Source organism: Arachis duranensis, chromosome 10 (assembly GCF_000817695.3).
Source record: "Arachis duranensis cultivar V14167 chromosome 10, aradu.V14167.gnm2.J7QH, whole genome shotgun sequence".
Taxonomy (NCBI): Eukaryota; Viridiplantae; Streptophyta; class Magnoliopsida; order Fabales; family Fabaceae; genus Arachis; species Arachis duranensis.
In genome coordinates, this window is record NC_029781.3 from 89738807 (window position 1) to 89759235 (window position 20429).

Genomic DNA, 20429 nt, shown 5'->3' on the forward strand with positions numbered 1-20429 from the left:
CTTTGACTCCAAGTTTGATTTTTGATCAAGCAGCAAAGCACCATTGCTCTACTTTCTTCATAGTTTCTAGAACGGTACTTGTGATACAGAGAATTTCTTCAACAATCATTGATGAAGCACAAATGCAGAAACCTCCTTTTTTGATTTGCTCTTCTGGTGTGATCTTTCTTTTTGCTATAGTCCCTTTGACCTTCTCTTCTTGTTTGAAATTGAAAACTCACTTTTTGTTCATCAATTGCCCTAGTTTCAGATTTTTTTTTCATTTTTTCTTCTTATTTCAGAGCGATGTGATGTGAAAGGAAAGAGAAGAGAGAGAAGAGAGGATTTGACTTTCGGTGGTGTGGTGAATTGCTCAAATGAAATAGGAATTAAATCACTTAGTTAGAAACTAAATTGGAAGAATGAACACTACAAGAAAATGAAACATTTGTAACAAAAATTTTGTAACAAATTTAAAATTGTTACAAAAAATTAGTAATTATTACAAAATAATAATGTTTTGTAACAATAATATAATTTGTTATAAAACATTATGTTATTTTGTAACGACTTAATTTTTTTGTTACAAATTATATTGGTTTTTGTAACGAATCGGTATTTTGTTGTAAAATTTTATAATATTTTGTAATAAAAGATGAAATTGTTACAAAAGTTTAAAATATTTTGTAACAAAATACCCATTTGTTTCAAAAACTCTAATTATTTTGTAACAAAAAATTAATTTGTCACAAAATTCAATATTATTTGTAACAAGTTATTTGTTTGTCACAAAATACAAGAAGTTTTGTCGCAAAGCATATGTTCGGTTGATTTTCATATTAATCAAAATTTTTATGTAATTTTATTATAATTTAATATTTTGCATGATAAAGATTAGAATTCAGTAATGAAAGAATTATATAGTTTAATTTAAGTAATTTTTATTATGAATAAATTATGGTTTATTTTATTAATTTGAATTCTTTATTTTTAAAAATTAATCGAAAGTAATTAAATTAGTTTTATGAATATTTAGAGTTAAGTTAATTAATATTTTTGTGAACTTTATTATAATTGGTTATTTTATATTTTTATTTTATAATTTAAATTAAAAATAATTAATTAAAGTTAGCAATATACATAAATAATATTCTTAAATATTTTTAATAGAATATATTTAATTTTAAAATTACTCTACTCTCCAATTTTATCAAAATATTTATTCATATTTATCCTTATTCCTTCTCACGCAGAGAGGGAGAACTCGCAAAGGAGGGGTTGCTGCCTAGAGTCGCCACCGTTCATGCCTTGCCGTCACCGTTCTGCCTTCCATCAAGCTTGAACCATCACTATTTATTGAGCTTGCCGCCGTCGCTGTTCAAGCCGTCGCTGCTGCCGTCACACGTGATGCCCCAAAGTTACCCATCGCCGCCGTCGACGCCAATCTGAGCAGAGGAGAAGAGGAAGAACGACGGGAAAGGAAGGGAGTCATCCGCGTCACCACCGTCGAGCCATACTCATCGCTAGCGAAGCTTCTGTTGCCGTCGTTGCAGAAAGGGGGTTGCTACTGTTGTCATGGCCGTCTTCCTTGCCGCTGCAACTTCATTTAATTCTCAATTATTGGAACTCACTGCTGGTACCAATCGAGACCTCTGCTACTATTGGTTCAATGAGATACAAAACAACGATGAAGAAAGGGGCACAACTCGCCAGAGGAGGCTGCTGGAGGTGTTGGTCCGAGATTCCTTGCCTCTTGGTGCCGCTGCTACTGCTGGAAAGTGATCAGAAATGTTGCTGCTGCTGTTGCCACGGATTAAGAAAAAGGGGTTCGTCGTAATTAATTCCTGCTAGTCCGACACTCTGAGGTAGGAGATTGATTTTAAAATTAATCGTTTTAACTTATGAATGCCAATGAAGTTTAGTGAGTAACTGCAAATAATTTATAAATATTTTGTATGATTAATTGATAGAAATAAGCTTGGTTTGAGGTTGTAAAATTGTGATTAGTTTGGTGTTGAAATGATGTTCTGGTGTTTCAATTAGTTTATTGAGTTTTGATTAGATTGTTGGATTCATGACTGAAATTATAGTTGGTTTCTTGATCGTTTGAGAATGCTAAAATTCTAATTTTCAGCTAACGATGTTGTGTCAAGTATGTTAAAAATTGTGATGTTATTGAGTTTACATTTTAGCTGTGATTGTGATGGAATTTTGGTTGTGAAAGTGAATGGTTATTGATTTCGGTATTAGTATGATGATAATTCAATGGTTTGATTGGTTTGTTGTTTGCGACTGTGTTATGATGAATTGTTGAATAAATTGATTTGATTACTTCTGAATTATTAAAGAATAGTAGTTTGATCGTTAGTTTGATTTCACATTCCTAAACCAAGCTTATTCAGTTTTTCACATTCCTTAATGTTATCTTAGACATTTTTCACCCTTTTGTTGAATATAGAAAAGTGAGACTTGTGAGCAAAGAATCCAAACATGTAAGTGTATTGTTTGTAACATTATTAGCTTCTCCAATTTTTAGTGTGTGGATATTAGTTGAAATGCATGTTCATTGAAGCATTATGGAGATCCTCTTATTCTTCGTTTTGTGGATTTTGCAAATCCATCTTGTATAGTAACTACAATGAGTGCCTTGCAAGATAGCATTTACTATTTATCAATGAATAATTATGCAAAAAAATTCTATATTTGTTCATGTAAGTCATCTAACTGAATTATTTAAGTATGTGATAACTTAGATGAAGGTCGTCAAATTAGAGGATATATTGACTTATTTGGTAGATACAATGAACTGAATTTATTTATTAAATTTTTTAGTTGACTTTTGCTTGTGTAATAGATGTGCTTAAAGAAAAACTTGAAGAGCAACGAACACAGTAAGAGGAAGAATTAGCTTGAGTGAAAGCTCAATTGGAAGCTCAACAAGCCGTTTTGAACTCTTTCATAACGCGGTTTGACAATGAAAGAAACTAGACAATTAAAGGTACTCCTAAAATTGCTTATGCTTTTAATATATATTCATAGATGATTCATATATTAGTAGTATAATTTAATTATATATGAATCTATTTATTACATTTTACTTGTGTCATGGTTGATAAATGACAAATGCCCTATTATTTAGTTTGATAAATTTGGTTGTGTATAGGCTGAAAAATAAGTAATGAATTAGTTGTTATTGATGGAACCGTAGACTGTGGAAATATATCCGAATTTTAGGAGAGGTTCTGCCAAAACTTTTCTAAAAATTTTGAATAAAAGTTAATGAAAAATATTGTAATTGGTGTTATATATTGTTTCTAATTTTTTGTTTTGGTTTTTCTCATTTACAGGAGTGTTAAAATGGTGACAACATGCAACCTAAAGGACTCAAGAATATTTTGATTCTTAGAGACACTAATCTATGTTAGACTTTTAACTTTTAGTTGAACTTGTGTAAGAAATATAACTTGTAGAACTAATCAATGTAGACATTAATGTTATTTTATTTTAAAACAAATTTTAGTTAAATGAAACATGTTTGAATTATCTATGTTTTTACATATTATATAAATGTTGACTTGCTCAGTAAAGTAGTTAATATCAATTAATTAAAAAAATAATTTGGTAAATTATGTATGTAATTTGTATTAAAAAAATTGTACAAAATATTATACTTTGAAAACAAAATATTATAAAATCAAGTTATATTTTGTAACAAAATTTTATGATGGAAAAAAATATATTGTCACAAAAAATATTTTGAAGATCAAAATTTGTTATCACTTTTGTAACGAATTTTGATTTTTGTATCAAAAAAATTTGTTATAAAATATTACTTTAAATTGTAGCAGTTTCATTTTTTGTTACCAAAGCTTTTTATAATAGGACATACTGCAACAATCTTTTTTTGTTATAAATTCCTTTTGTTTCAAAATTTTGATTTTTTGTTACAAATAAAGCCCAATTTTTTTTCTTGTTTTTAGTTTTATTATGGGTTTATTTTATATTTTCTGTTTTACTAGTACGTTTATGAATTATAGAATAATTAAATATTATGTTTGATTGCAAAAATTGATTTGTTATGAATTGAGTTCGGTGTGAAATTTTAGAGTGTGAACAAGATTAAAGTTAAAAGATTTTTAACCTAAGAATAGAATAAAATTAAATTAAAAAAAATTAAATTCACAAATAGAATTAAGATAGAGTATAAATCTTACTCTATTTTATTCATTAGTAGTCCTAGCTAGTATCTTTATTCGCGATTCTCCTCGCCATTCGATCTTACAATCCTAAGGTCTTTGCTAATAATAGAGAATTATATTCAAAAACATTGTTCTAGTTATACATGATATGTTTTTAATCTCTAATAACGTACACCGATCGTTACTCTCTAGTATTAATACGAATATTATATTTTAATAAGGGTTAAGTACGATTTTGGTTCCAAAGGGAGTGGCTGAAATTTTTTTTTAATTTTCGGTCTTTTTTTCGCTACAAAATAGTCCCAAAAGTTTCAGTTTTTTTAAATCGTTCTTCGAACGAAAATGCCCTTCCCCCTTCTTCTCCAAAATGTAGAAACAGAAGCAGGCAGAAGCAGAATGCAGAAATAGAAGCAGAATGAAAAAACAAAAATCAGAAGCAGTGAAACAACAATAACAAATAGAAGAACAACACCAATGACAACAATGGATAATGAAATCAGAGCAACAACAAAAACAAAACCAGAAGTAGAAGCAAAAATAAAAACAGAAGCAGAAGCAAAAGCAGCAACGTCGAGGAGCATCGACGACCGAGTGAGGAGGAGGAGCAGAAACAGCGAGCGGCGCAAGAGTGGTGGCGGCAGCGGTCCCTCTTCCTTCCGATCTCTTTCTTCTCCCTTGCTCTCTGTCTCCCCCATCTTCATCTGTGTATGTGGCGGTTTTTTCTTCCGTTCTCTCCATCACAGGCGGTGGCACGGCGGCGCAGCTGCGCGACCTTCCCTTCCCCCTTCGAAATCAGAGTAACAACAAAAACAAAACCAGAAGCAGAAGCAAAAGCAGCAATGGTGAAGAACATCGACGACCGAGCGAGGAGGAGGAGTAGAAACGGCGAGCGGCACGCGAGTGGTGGCGGCGGCGCTGAACGCGGTCTCCCGCTTCCTTACAATCTCTTTCTTCTCCCTTGCTCTCTATCTCCCCCCTCCTCTTCATCCGTGTGTGTGGCTGTTTTCCTTCCGTTCCCTCCATTATAGGCACTGGCACGGTAGCGCGGCGGCGCTACCTTCCCTTCCCTGCCCCGATTCTCTTTCTTTCCCCTGCCCCCATTCTCTTTCTTCCCCCTTCGTCGTTCCCTTTCTTTCTTTTTTTATTTTATTTTATAATTTTTTTAATTAGGAATAATTTAGTAATAAAAGTAAAAAATTTGGTAAAAAAGATGATTTTAAAACAAATTGAAATCTTTGGATCATTTTGTAGCGAAAAAGACTAAAAACAAAAAAAATTTACAGACTCTATTTTAGGGATGAAAATCGTACTTAACCCCTTTTAATAACATAGAAAATACTTTCGAATAACAGATTTTAATATGTGTAATTATTGAGAGAGAGAAAAAAAAGTACGATATAAAAATTAAAGAAGGGAATATGACGAAGAAATTGAGAAACACACAAATAAAAGAAATAAAATAAAATGATGGTATCTTGCAATTTGATAAAGAGAGTTTGCAATTTTCTACAAAAATGGCGTTCAATTTAGGACTTAATTATCATCCGTGAATATACGATACTTGTACATGGAGTAGCACCGTAAAAAATTAAGCCTATAACTAAATAATAATTTATATCATGTTATGACACATTGGCACGGATAAATTGAAGGGTTCAACACGCAAGTACTTAATTAACAGGTCAAGCAGTATGGTGATGATAAGTTATACTTGACTAACATAAAATGATTATAGATACTTAAAAAATTAATAAAATAAAAATATCTCCCACCTTCATTTTCTTCACTTGCATTGACAACTAACTTGTTTCGTTATTAGGGATGGCAAGTGGGAAAGTTCGCTCCGCCCCGCCAGAAGCTCGTCTTTTGGCGGGCTGGCCCGCTCCGCCTCGCTTAGTGAGGCGATCCTAAAATTCTAGCCCGTCCCGCCTAATTGCGGGTTGGCGGGCTAAGCCCGCCAAAGTTCTTCTTTTTTTTTATTATTAACTACTAAATAATATATATAATTTCACAACCATATTAATAAATTTATAATTTCTAATGACATAAAAAATTATATTTTTTATATTCACAAACATTAAAGTCTTTGTAATTATAAATATCTAATAAATATAATTATAAACCAAATTTTCATTCAAAATATAAGTATAAATATTCTCTCCAAAGCAAAATAAATATAATCCAAAATATAATTATAAATATTGTCTCCAAAATAACATAAACATAATTCAAAACACTCAATTTTTATCTTCATACTCTTGTAAGTTAGGTTAGGGGAAGTTAGGTTTTGGCAAAAAATTGCAAAAATATCTCCTCACTAAAAAAAACCTTAGCCCGGCGGGGAAGCCCGACCCGCCCCACCAAAGCCCGCCAAAGCCCGTAGTTTAAGCGGTGCGGATTAAGCGGGCTTTTACTATTTGGCGGTCTCGATTTTTCAGCCCAGCTCGCCTTTTTTGGCGGGTTACAAGGGCCGGCCCAGCGAATTTAAACCCGTTTGCCACCCCTACTCGTCATGCATGTGCTAATACTTGCATTTTTTTCTCTTAAAAAAATCTACATTATTGTAGTTTACCATATGATTTTGTTTGTTTTATATATACACACTTGCATTACACTCGCTTTAATTTTTTTTTAGATGTCGAACAAATTAAACACTAATTAATTATATCTTAATTTATCCAATCGATCGATCTTCTCACTTTTCATCAAATTACCATAAATTTTTTTTTACTAGCTACACCATATTTTATATTACAAAATGGTGCGTGTACAAGTTCAAAAACAATGTAAATTTGGGTTCTTGATGAACATGCAAAAATAGATAAACATATTAGATCTTAATGAGAGTTTTTAGAGAATAAATTGAATACGTATATTGAAGAAAATATTTAAAAAAGAGTAAAGTTAATTCTAGCTGCAGTATAATGCAATTAGAGTTATTATACAGACTAAAAGTCCTAACTACCTTTTACATCTTCCCTTAAACTTAACGGGTGTACGCATATGAAGTTTGTCTCAAATTTTTTGAAAAAGAATAGTGGATAGAATTTTGATGAGAATATCTTTTACTTGGTCAATAGTTAAAATATTAACAACAAACAATTATTTGTGATTGACGGTTTCTCTAACAAGTGTAAGTTAATTTCCAAGTGTTTATACCGACTGTGAAGGATTGGGTTGGATGTAAGCAAGTACGCATTTTGTTTATCACAATAGATCGTTGGTGGTGAAGGTTTTATATTGAGATTTGGTATGATCAGAGGAAGATCATGCACTAAACTTGATTATGCAGAACCAGAATAGAGAGAAATAGAATCCTAAACTTGTAGAAAAGACTGATATCATTATTGATTAATAGTGTGTCATCTCTTTACAATGAGCAAGTCCCAATTATATATAGCACACAGAAAAGAGGAAAAATAGCATAAATCTCTAGTCCAAAGAGTAGCAATTAGAAACCATCAAACTAACTACTCTTAACACCCCCCTCATACTTAGGTGGGATTTTGAAATCACCCTAGTTTGTCTTTGAACTTGCTAAATAAGTATAAAGACAGAGGTTTGGTCAAAATATCAGCTACTTGGTCTAATGCGGGTATGTGAACAACATGAAGTTCTTTGCTATTGACCATATCTCTTATGCAATGCAAATCGATTTCTAGATGCTTGCATCTACTATGTAAAATAGGATTGGCAGTAAGGAGGCAAGCACTCTGATTGTCACAAAAGATAATAGGGGCTATGGATTGAATAATGTGTAGTTCCTTTAGTAATTGTTGGATACACACAAGCTCACTTTGAGCAGTAGCCAGCGAGCGGTATTCTACTTCAATGCTGCTTCTACTAACCTTGGATTGCTTATTGCTCTTCCAAGAAACAAGATTGTCTTTCAAGATAGATGCAGTAACCTGTGATGGACTGCCTATCATCAATATCACCTACCCAATCTGCAGTAGAAAAGGCCAATAAACTAAAGTTAGAGCTTTTATAAAACAAAAACGACTCCATGATCTAAAATTCCCTTCAAGTATCTAAGTATCCATTTGACGGCCTTCAAGTGATGCAATCTTGGATCATGCATGAATTGGGACACCTTAGTCACAAAGTATGCTAGATCAGGTCTAGTTATTGTAAGATATTGAAGTGCACCTACAATAGATCTATACATTTTTGGATTATCAAAATGGTCAGACTCACGAGCACTCAATTTCAGATTAGATATCATTGGTGTAGGCATAGCATGACAATCAGACATGTGAGCACGACTTAGAACATTAGCAGCATATTTATGTTGATTTAACAACAGACATGTATTAGAAACATAATGAGTTTGAAGTCCCAGAAAATAGTAAAAAAGATCCAAGTCTTTAAGAGGAAAAATATTGTTAAGATATGTGAGTAATTTGTCAATTTCAATACTATTACTGCCTGTTACAACAATGTTATCAACATAAATAAGGAGAACGATAACAGAATTATTATTTTGTTTAACAAATAGTGAGTGATCGGATGTAGTGTGCTTGAACCCAAACTGCATTAGGATATGATTTAATTTAGAGTATTGAATCAAGCTCGTGGGGCCTATGTGAGGCCATAAATGGCCTTGTGCAGTTTGCACACAAGATTAGCATTTCCATTGGAGTAACCCTGAGGCTGAGACATATAAATTTGTTCTTCTAGCATTCCATTAAGGAAAGCATTATCAAAGTCAAACTGCCTCACTGACCAACTAAGAGACAAAGTAATGCTAATAACAATTCTAACTGTACTAGGACAAATTACAGGATTGAAAGCATGTTCATAATCAGTTCCTTCTTTTTTATGGTACCCCTGGGCTACTAAACAAGCTTTAAATCAAAGGATATTGCCTTGGGGGGTCTCTTTTGATTATGAAAACCCAACGAGATCCAACTATAGTGGAATTGGGAGGAGGGACAACTAAGTCCCATGTGTGGCATCTCAGTAAGGCTCTATATTCAGTATCCGTTGCTTGTTTCCAGTAAGGATACTGAAGAGCTTGATGAATATTTTTTGATATACTGTGAACAAGGTCTTATGTGGTTTGAATTTTGGTGCTAAGAGCAGTTGGGTTAAGCAGTTTTGATTTTGATCTAGTAGTCATACTCTGAGTATTAGCATGTAGTATTTGTGGTAGAATTAGTAGGCAAAGCATTTTTAACAGTTTCAAAAATAAAAATACCTGAAGACGGATTAGTATCTTGTGTAGGAGCAGCAAGAGGAGAATCATTATCACAAATATGAATAGAATTATTCATAGTAGTGAGAAGATCAAAAGTAAAGACAGGAGGAGGATTACCTAGAACCATACCAGAATTTACCTTTGCTTCAAATAACTGTAAATAAGGGAATAATTTTTCATCAAACTGAACATTCCTAGACCTGTAAACTCTACCATCTTTATTCATGCACTTGTATCCTTTAAACTGTGAATCATATCCCAGAAAAAGGTATAGTTCTGATTTATAATCAAATATAATTTTGTTAAAAGGTCGCAAACAAGAATAACAGCCACGACAAAAAATTTTAAAAATAGAGTAATCAAGAGGTTTATTGCATAATGTTTCATAGGGTGATATGTTATGAACAACATTAGTAGAAACTCTATTTATAATAAACACAACTTTGTATTGAGCTTTAGTATGATCAGAAGAAGATCATGCACTAGACTTGATTACGCAGAACTAGAACAGAGAGAAATGGAATCCTAAACTTGTAGAGAAGACTGATATCATTATTGATTAATAGTGTGCTATCCCTTTACAATGAGCAAGTCCCAAATATATATAGCACACAAAAAAGAGAAAAAATAAAATAAATCTCTAGTCCAAATAGTACCAATTAGAAACCATCAAACTAACTACTCTTAACAGGTGGAATAGATTGAGGTAGTCCTAATTCCATTAAAAGTTAACGATGGATGCAAGCTCAGCAAGTATGACTGCTAATACCCTGTACCCTGCCTTAGTGCTTGAATGACTTATCTTTGTTTGTATGCTACATTTTTATGACACTAGGTTGTTGCCTAGATAAATGCAATAACCACTCACAAATTTTCAAACATCTAAGTCTGCTCCGCAATCAGCATCTACAAAGGCCAATAAACAAAAATCAGTACATTTTGTAAAGATTAAACCATGACTTACCATACCTTGGATGTAACGCAAGATTCATTTAACCGAGTTCCAATGCTTTGGTGTTGGACAATGCATATTTTGAGAGAGTTTATTTACGGAGAAAGCTAAATCGGGACAGGTAATCATGAGGTATTGGAGAGCTCCCAACACTGATCGGTATTTCTTTGGATCCTGAAAGGGTTCAAAACCCTTGCTTGGTTAATTTTTTAGAAGAAAATATTGGGGTTGGCATAGGTTTAGAGGAGTTTATAGATGTCTTTTTAAATGAACATGACCTGAAGTTGTATAAGTCACTTCAAGACCAAGAAAGTAATCAAGACGACCAAGATTCTTTAGGGAAAAAAATATTACTCAAGAAAGAAATAAATTTGTCAATTCCAGACTCATTCTCCCTGTTACAAGAATATCATCTACATAAGCTAGGAGATAGAGAATATATGTGGAAGTTTATTTCACAAATATAGATATGTTAGACTTAGTATTAACAAATCCAAACTATTTAAGGGTTGTTGTGAGTGTATGAAACTAGGCACATGGTGCCTGTTTTAGGCCATATATTACCTTATGTAATTTACATACATGATCTAGATTTGTGGTTGTAAAGTCAGAAGGTTGCATCATATATATATATTTTTTCTAAAACTCCATTTAAAAAAGCATTATCAAAATCATATTGATACATAGACCAGCCATATGTTAATGCAATAGTAATGATAATTTTTACTGTATTCGATCTTATAACAGGACTATAAACCTGATCGAAATCAACTCCTTCGATTTGATGGAATCCTTTGGCGACTAGTCTCGCTTTATATCAAACAATGTCTCCTTTGGAGTTGCGTTTGATCGCAAAAATCCACTTACAACCTGCAATGGTAACATGAGGAGGAGGTTAGATAGTAGTCCAAGTTTTACTTCTCATGAGAACAGAAAATTCAGATTCTATAGCCTTTTTTCAATACAAAGAGGTTAGTAAGCTTAGTAGTAGTGGGAGGTTTTTGTAACGAAAGCACAATTTTAATGCCTCTAATAAGAATTGGAGAAGAGGTGGCATGAGGAGTAGTTGTGGAGTTTGAAGGAGCATTAGTGTGAAGAGAGTGTGAAAGAGAGTTGGATGTAGGAGAATGAGTTGTAGATGTTATAGGAGATGTTGTAGGTGGATGAAAGATATTGTAACTTGATGTGGAAGGACCGGGTTTGGGTGTTAAAGAATTAGGAGAACTAGTAGGAGAAGAATATCCTGTCTGCAAAATAGGCACAGTAGCAACAGCAGTAGTATCACTAGAATTAAGGTTATTAATATGAGTATTAGTGGCAGATTAAAACATAGAATAGTATGAAAATTTGCATTCTTATAAAAGAACATGATGAGAGGTATACACATGTTCTTCCTTGGACAAACAGTTATAATTTTATGCTGAGTATCATAACCTAAGAATAAGCAAATATCAAATTCATAGTCTAGTTTATGTTTGTTATAGGGTCTTAAGAGAGAAAAACATGCACACCCAAAGTCTTTGAACATACTATAATCTGGTTTATTGTGAAACAATATTTCAAAAGGTGTTTGATTTTGTAAAATTGGTGTAAGAAGATGATTAATGATGTAAATGACAGTGATAAAAGCATCATCCAAAAAATGCATAGGTAGAGGTTGTGGCAAGTGTAAGAACAAGATTTTTAGTAAATAGGCTTTTATGGCTATTTTTTTAAAAAAATTATCTTTCAAAATTCCAAACCACGGCCCAATAAGAAATAGTGAGGCAGACCTAAGTAAAAATTGACAAATGGATATTAAATACTATTTTACTATTGGCTTAGTTACCACACCAGAAAATTTTTTAGCCAAAAAAACACTTTTAGTGACGATTTTGCGCGCGCCGAGAAAACTCTAGAAATCGAAAACCTCTGAATCAGTGGTAAAAGTAATTTCTATCCAAGTAAATATGTCTCTAGATTTATATTAGCCATCCCTTCATGATTTATGTAACACAGAGCTTTATGCTTAAGCCGTAAAATAGAGGTGGTGTGGTATTATGACCTCTAAAATAAAATATATACATATAATAGCAGAAAGAATATGATAAGTTAGGAGCCTTAAAAAACAGGTGAAACAAATCGCGGAAAATAAAAGTGCAACGCTCAAGAAACGAGATTACTTGCATGCGAAGAAAACTAAGGTTCGTAAGCATTAATAAACAGAAAGTAGGAATAGAGGGCCAAAAGTACAAAATAACAAGCTCCTAACTCAGCCTGCGAAGTTAAGGTTGGCCGGAGAATATATATATATATATAAGAGAGAGTAAGTACATATATACATAACTATACATCAAAATAAAACCCAGATGCCTAGCGAGGTGCCTCTCGAGCTGCATCTGAAAAATAACAACACAGTATGGAGTGAGAACCAGAGGTTCTCAGCATAATAAATGTGCCACACACATAAAATATAAGGTCTTGGAAATGTAGAGGCAATCGTAGAACGCCGACACTCATATTAGAAGCTTAAAAGTATTAAACGAAAGCCATAAAAGGTGGCCTTCTAAGGATATCTAAGACTAACTTAACTTAACCTTAAATCTAAGTCTTTTCTTCTTTCCTCCATACCTCCATCTCCAATGACATATCACAGACAGTCAAGCAGATAAAGACAAACACAAGTAGAATACAAGTATCGCAGATAACAATTACACATTTAACATAACAAGTACATTTAGGCACACCCAGTTAATGCACTAATAAGTAATTCAAGCAATATGCATATGATGCATGCCTGTCCTATGACTGATGAGTCTCATCTGTCGGTTATCAAGCCAACTCGACAAGTTCGGCTACTAAACCATTGGACTGTCCCCCGACGCGCATCCCCAAAAGTCTATGCATAACTTTTTCTCATATATATGTAAAATTGCTCAATGGGGTTAACATTCCCGAGAATTTATAAGTGCCTGGACACATTTATGTCGTAGAGTCAACAGAGTATCGAGTCTCAACCTTGTACACGTAGTGGCAAGCTACGGTTCTTTACCCAGGAAAACCTATATCTCAGATAACATTGAATGCATGAGCCACATAAGTATTTATAACCATTCATATCCATTCCATAACCATTCATCATAGCCATGTCATCATTAACTCCTTATGTATTCACATCATTCTCATATGATTCATCATATTTACCCTTTACTTTATCCCCAAGTTACCTTAATTTTCTAACTCCATTTCATTACTAAGCTTTCTAACCAAGTTTAGAACTAACATTACGAAAATAGAAGTTTAGTAGGTCAAATTGGCTTTGAAAACACAAAATAATGATTTGCTGAAAACAAGGGTATGCGTACGCATACACATGTATGCATACACATTGACCACTTTTTGGACAAGATGCGTACGCATGCATCTGTCCGCGTACACATGTACGCTGGATAGAATTGAATGCATGTTTATGGCTCCTATATGCGTAGGCAAAACATCCCTTTCCAGGTGCTATGCGCATGCATGCACATGTATGTGTACGCATAGGTACCAAACAGAATGTAATCAATGCGTATAAGGGTGTACGCATACGCATGCAAGGCTTTTTTGGCTAAGTCTAAAATCTGCAGAATTTCAATTTTAAACCTCAAACTTCTGACGCATATAACTTTTTCATTTTAAATCATTTTCCTTCTGTTCTTCGAACGGCATAGATTTTGGGGATCCAATTTTTGTATAAAATAAGTTTGAAATCATTTGGGGATCTGGAAGCCAAGTTATGACTCGTCGAAATTTAGCCAAAAACTAATTTTTCAGAAAACCCCCAACCTTCAATTTTCATTATAATTCAAACTCAATTCTACTTACTATGTAAATAGCCATTAACAAAGCATACCTTTATCAATACCGCAATAATCTTCACATCCTACCACTTCTTAATTCAACCACATCATGCATCAACCTCTCCTTTATATCAACAAGATCTATATGTTCTTATTCAATATACATTTATACACATATCACCATCAATTCATCACATATCATACATTCAACAAACACCAAAGCCAGCACATAATTCATATCAAGGTTTCTAAGCATTACATATACTCATTCGTTTCCAACTAATCCTATGGTCATCTAGCCTAAGGTTTTCATAGAACATTATATGTTAAATATGAGAAACCTAAACCATACCTTGGCCAATTTTTACGTATTTATTGAGACACCACCAAGGCTCCAAACACAACCCTCAAAGTTCAAAGTCTCCAAATCAAGGTTTCCTAAACTCCACCAAGATCCCAACGTCCACAATTCAAGCTCCAATTACATATACACAAACCTAATTCATATATATAACACATACATACCCAATTTCAATACCTAACATACTAAATCAAGGAATTGACTAGGGTTAGTGATCCTTACCATACCCACTAACAAAACATTCCAAGCCCGATAAGCTCTGCAAGCTAAATCGAACATAGAATACCAAATTCAACAAAAACTCAACATAGATGCTCACATTTTTAAAAATAAAAGGGGATAGAGAAAATGGGGTGATAGAGTGGCTTACCTATGAAATTGTCTAGTAGAATCGTGGAGCTCAACGTGGCAGTTGCGTGGCCACAAACGGTGCGGTGATCGGAGCTCGGAGCAAGAAGTTATGGAAGTTTGATTGGATTCAAGGGTTTTATCTTTCTTCTTCCCTTCTCTTCAATGTTGTAGCGTGAATGAAGAAAGAAGGAAGGGAAGCTGGGTTCTTCAAATGCTTATTGGGTCGGTTTGGGCTCTTGGGCCTATTTTGGGCCCGATTCGACCGGCCCAGCCCATTTGGCCCAATCTTGGGCTAAATTCTTTGAAATTAGTGCCAAAATTCTTGTTTTAATGTGCTCTATCCTAATTTAATATAATATTCACATTTCTAATTTTCTTTATTAAAATTTAATTTATTGACTAATTATTTACTAATTTAGAGGAGTTTACATCCTACCTACCTAATTAAGAATTTTGTCCTCAAAATTCAGATTTAGTTACCTGAAAAGAGGTGTGGATAGTCCTTCTGCATATCTAACTCGAGCTCCCAAGTATGTTCTTCAATACCAGCCCGACTCCAAGCTACTTTTACCAAACGCTTGATGCTGGTGTCATCAATCCTAACCGAGGTTACCGGTAGTGTCAGATCTTCCATCACTTGAACTGATTCTGGCTCTAGAACATGGCTCGCATCAGGAGTATACTTCCGAAGCTACGACACGTGAAACATGTCATGCAAGTTCAAAAGATACGGTGGTAAAGCGATTTTATAAGCCACCGGTCCAATTCTCTTCAAAATCTCGAATGGTCCGATGTAACAGGGATTCAATTTCTTTGTTTCAATGGCTCTTCCTACTCTAGTGGTTGGGGTAACCTTCAGAAACACATCTTCACCTTCCTCAAACTCCAAAGGCTTCTGCCTTTGATCAATATAGCTCTTTTGACGGCTTTGGGCTACAAGCATTCGGCTTCGGATCTTCTTTATCTACTCAGTAGTTTCAGCTATCATCTCAGGCTCTAATAAGCTCCTTTCTCCACCTTCATACCAGCATAGCAGAGATTGACATTTCCTACCATACAGAGCTTCATACAAAGCCATTTCGATGCTCGCATGGTAGCTATTGTTATAAGCAAACTCTACTAGCGGCATATATCGATCCCAACTCACCGATTGATCCAAAACACAAGCTCTCAGCATATCCTCCAAATTTTTTATTGTTCTTTCTGACTGACCATCAGTTTGGGGGTGATATGCAGTGATTAAGCTCAATTGAGTCCCAAATGCTCGCTGAAAGGCTCCCCAGAATCTTGATGTGAATCAAGGATCCCTGTTAGATATAATGGTGGAAGGCACGCCGTGCAACCTTACAATCTCTTTAATGTATATCCGAGATAACTCCTCCATTGTGCAACTTATCTGAATGGGGAGAAAGTGAACCAACTTGGTCAGTCGATCCACAATCACCCAAACGGCGTAATAACCCGTCCGAGTCCTAGGTAAGCCTAACACGAAGTCCATTGTAATACTCCCTCGTTTTCACTGTGGAATGTCCAAAGGCTGAAGGGTTCCTGATGGTCTCTAATACTCAATTTTAACTTTCTGACAAGTTAAACACATGAAAACGTGCAATGCCGCATCCTTCTTCATTCCCGGCCACCAAAACATCGCTTTCAAATCTTGATACATCTTGGTGCTTCCCGGATGGATTGAGAACCCACTCTTATGAGCCTCCTTCAAGATACTTTGTCGCAAATCTCCGACATATGGCACAATAATCCAGAAGGTTGTTGGATATGGAATTATATTAGGATTATTGGAATCAATAATAGGAATATAATTGAAGACTGGAGTTGCTTTGTCTTTCTAAATTAACTCTGGTATTACTGTCTTCTCTGCTTATGAATGATCTCTTCTATGGTAGGATGTATGTGATTGATGAGAGAACTTTTGCGTGGTCTAGAAATTTGCGGATAAATCCTCGTTGCAAGTATAGTTTCTAAACCTTCAAAAGTCCTTTCATACAAACGTTTTGGGTGTTACAAGTAACAAACCCCTTTAGAAATTGTTAACCGAGTATTCAAACCTCGGGTCGTCTTCTCAAGGAACTGCGAGGAAGTATGTTCTTATTATTGGTTATAAAGGTTGTAATCGGGGTTTAGAAGGTGAGAAGCAAGTAATTTAAATGAGGAGTGAATTAAATGGCAATTAAAAATAAATAATAAATGTAAAACAACTTTTGGCAAGATAAGGGAATTTAGAGGTCTAACTTAGTTATCTCTCTCAACTATAATAAAAAGTTGGATCTCAACTCCACTTGGTCAACCTTTACCAGGGTGAAGGAAAGTCAAGGGACTAATTAAATTGACCTATGAATCCTAATTATTTCCTAAGAAAAGGTTGGGATTATTTAGGTTCAGCTTAATTAGCAAGATAACGATTATTAATTACGTTGAGTTCAATAACTGTTAAGTTACTAAATTCTTAATCAGAACCAAAAGGGAAAAAAGTAAAATTGCTGGAATAATAAAAATATCTTCAATTCGTAAACAATGATAACCATAAATTAACAAGAGCAATAATAAACTGGAAATACCTCAATACCATTAATTCAAATAATTATTTGTAACATGGAATAATTCATAAATTAAATTATAAAAGTAAATGATCAATTCAAATGCTGGAATAAATAATTATAGAACTAAAATAAAAGAACATTTAAAACCTGGATCCAGAGTTACTCTTGAAACAAGAAGAAATCCTAAATCCTAAAAGAGAGAGAGAGAACCTCTCTCCAAAACTAGATCTAATTCATTGAAAACTAAAATTATGCCAGCCTCTTGAATGGATGCCTTCCCTCACTTCATAACCTTTGGTCTATGCTTTCTGGACTTGGATTTGGGCCAAAAAGGGCTTTAGAACTCGCTGGGGCATGTTCTGCAATTTGCTGATGCGTGGCCTCTGTCACGCGTCCGCGTGGGTCACGTGGTCGCGTCATTCGGAGATTTTCCTTTCCACGCAGTCGCGTCAGTCATGCGACCGCGTCATGTGCGTTCTGCCTAAGGCACGCGGTCGCGTCAGTCATGCAGCCGCATCGCTTCTGATTGGTGCTTGGCACGCGATCGCGTCGTCCATGCGATCACATGGATACCAGTTTCCTTAAAGCTCCATTTTGCTTTCTCCTTTCCTTTTAGTATGTTTTCCTTTTTCATCCTTTAAGTCATTTTGTCTTAGAAAATCTGAAACTACTCAACACACTAATCACGGCATCGAATGGAAATAAAGGTAATTAAAATAATTAATTTTCAAAGCTTAGAAAACATGTTTTGCACAATATGACATAATAAGGAAAGGAAAGTAAAACCATGCAATTAATGTGAATAAGTAGGTGAAAGATTATATAAATCACTCAAATTAAGCACAAAAGAATTCATGAAATATGGGTTTATCAACCTCCCCACACTTAAACACTAGCATGTCCTCATGCTAAATCCAAGGTAAATAATTAAGGTTATAGTGATGGGATGTCATGCGATGCAACCTAATTTAAATGCAACTACCTAAATGAATGATTCATCATGCAACTCTAATTTATTCACTCATATATAAAGCTTACATGTAGCTAAGTTAATTCACATTCTCAAGGAGTTATGTATATACATATAGATATATAGCCAACCCTTAAATAATAAAGCAATTTAGCAAATGAGATGGGGAAAGGAAACATTGTACAAACTTGCAAAACAATTAGTAAATTTCAAGCACAGATATCTGTTGATGAGTTATTGAACCCTCACTGGATTTTGTGTTTACTCTCTAGTCACTCAGTTTTATTGGGTTTATTCACTCTATTTTCTTTTTTTATTCTTACTTTCTTATAGCTTTGTTTTTCATCTAACCAATCAACAATTATAAAATATAGTCATACCAAAAAGTCATGAGGTCTTCAATTAAGGTTGTAATGGGGCCAAGGTAAAGGTAAGGATTTATGTATATGGTCAAGTGAGCTAATAAGTGAATCCTTAATTAGACTAAGATTTCACCTAACATACATATTTAGCAAAATAAAACTTCTTACCTATTTTCCCATTTTTCCCACTTATTGTTACATGCTCATGTTTCACTTTTTATTTATTTATTTATTTATTTATTTTTGCACATGGTAATTGAATCACTTTGATTTTCTCATGAGCATGCTTCCCAAATTTAATTTTTTTATTTCCTTTTGATCTTCCTAACCCTTTGTTTCTATCACTCATGTTCCCACAAGGTTTTCCGCTTTTAACTCTATTTATGATTTTCTATCTTAATCTAACCAAGGATTCACTTGGGGTTTTCTTTTGTTTTTCTGCTTAAGGCAAGTAATTTGGCTAAATAGAATAAAGGGGTTTTAAAAGGCTCAAGGGGGTTAACAAGGGTGATGTAAAAGGTAGGCTAATTTGGGGTAGGTGAGCTAAAATCAAATAATGGCCTCAATCATTCTCTTGGTATGTATCTATTCTATGTTCTATAATTGGACATATAGATTAAAGAAAAGGAAAGAACATCAGAATAAAAAGAAATGTAACACACAGAAATAAAATTATAGTTTGAATGCAACCATACAATTTAAGCTCAAGACTCACAGGCTGTGTGTTCTCTAACTCAAGCATCATATATCATTTATATATTGTATACAGGTTTAGTTAAAATTTTCCATTATTCTCATAAAAAAAATTATTTAGGGTAGCTTTTAAAGTTTTAATGTTCCTCCTTGATGAAATGCTGTCAGCTTAACTACATCATGTAATGCTATATACAAGGTTTATGGATTTAAATCTAATATGTTCAATTTCCTAGCTTACTTCCCTTTTATATTTTTCTATTTAAACTATACTTATCTTATGCTAAAAAGGGGTAAACTATACTAATTAATCCACTAATAAATCAGAATTGCAAACTAAACTAAATAACTAAAATAAACTAAATGGCTAAAATATAAACTGAAGATGCAAAATGTAGAAAATAGAGTAAAAATACATAAAAGCAATGTATAAGTACTCAGAAAATAACAGTAAAAAGAAAAATACAGAAAATATCCAAAATAAAAAGAAAAAGTATATAGTGGTTCACCAAAATAAACGCCAGAGATGGTGACCTCCCCACACTTAAAAGGAAGCATCGTCCCTGATGCTCAATCAAGCCGGGTGTGAAGGGGTGTCATCACTGGTAGGGATGGCAGCTGGAGTCTCAGTGGTGGTGGGTTGGGAGTCGGGCTGCTGTAGAGGTGGGCTGACTGTATCGAGATCTCTGGATCTGTAACCTCAAGCTGGGGCATAACCTCCAGATGCGGGGCAGCCTGCTCTGTGGCTGCCTGCTGATGAGTCTCCTCTTGGAAATGAGTCTCTTCCTCGTACTCATCCTCCTCCTCCTCTGATGGATCTGATGGAGTGTCAGGCTCGGAGGGGATGTCGGCGCCCTGTTTGATCATTAGCTTCAGATGGGAATAGCGTCGCCTGCTGCGGTGCTCCAATCTCTCATACCGGCGCCGGTTACGGTGCTCCATCTGATCAAGCTGGCGGAATAGGCGGTGCACGAGGCAGTATACGG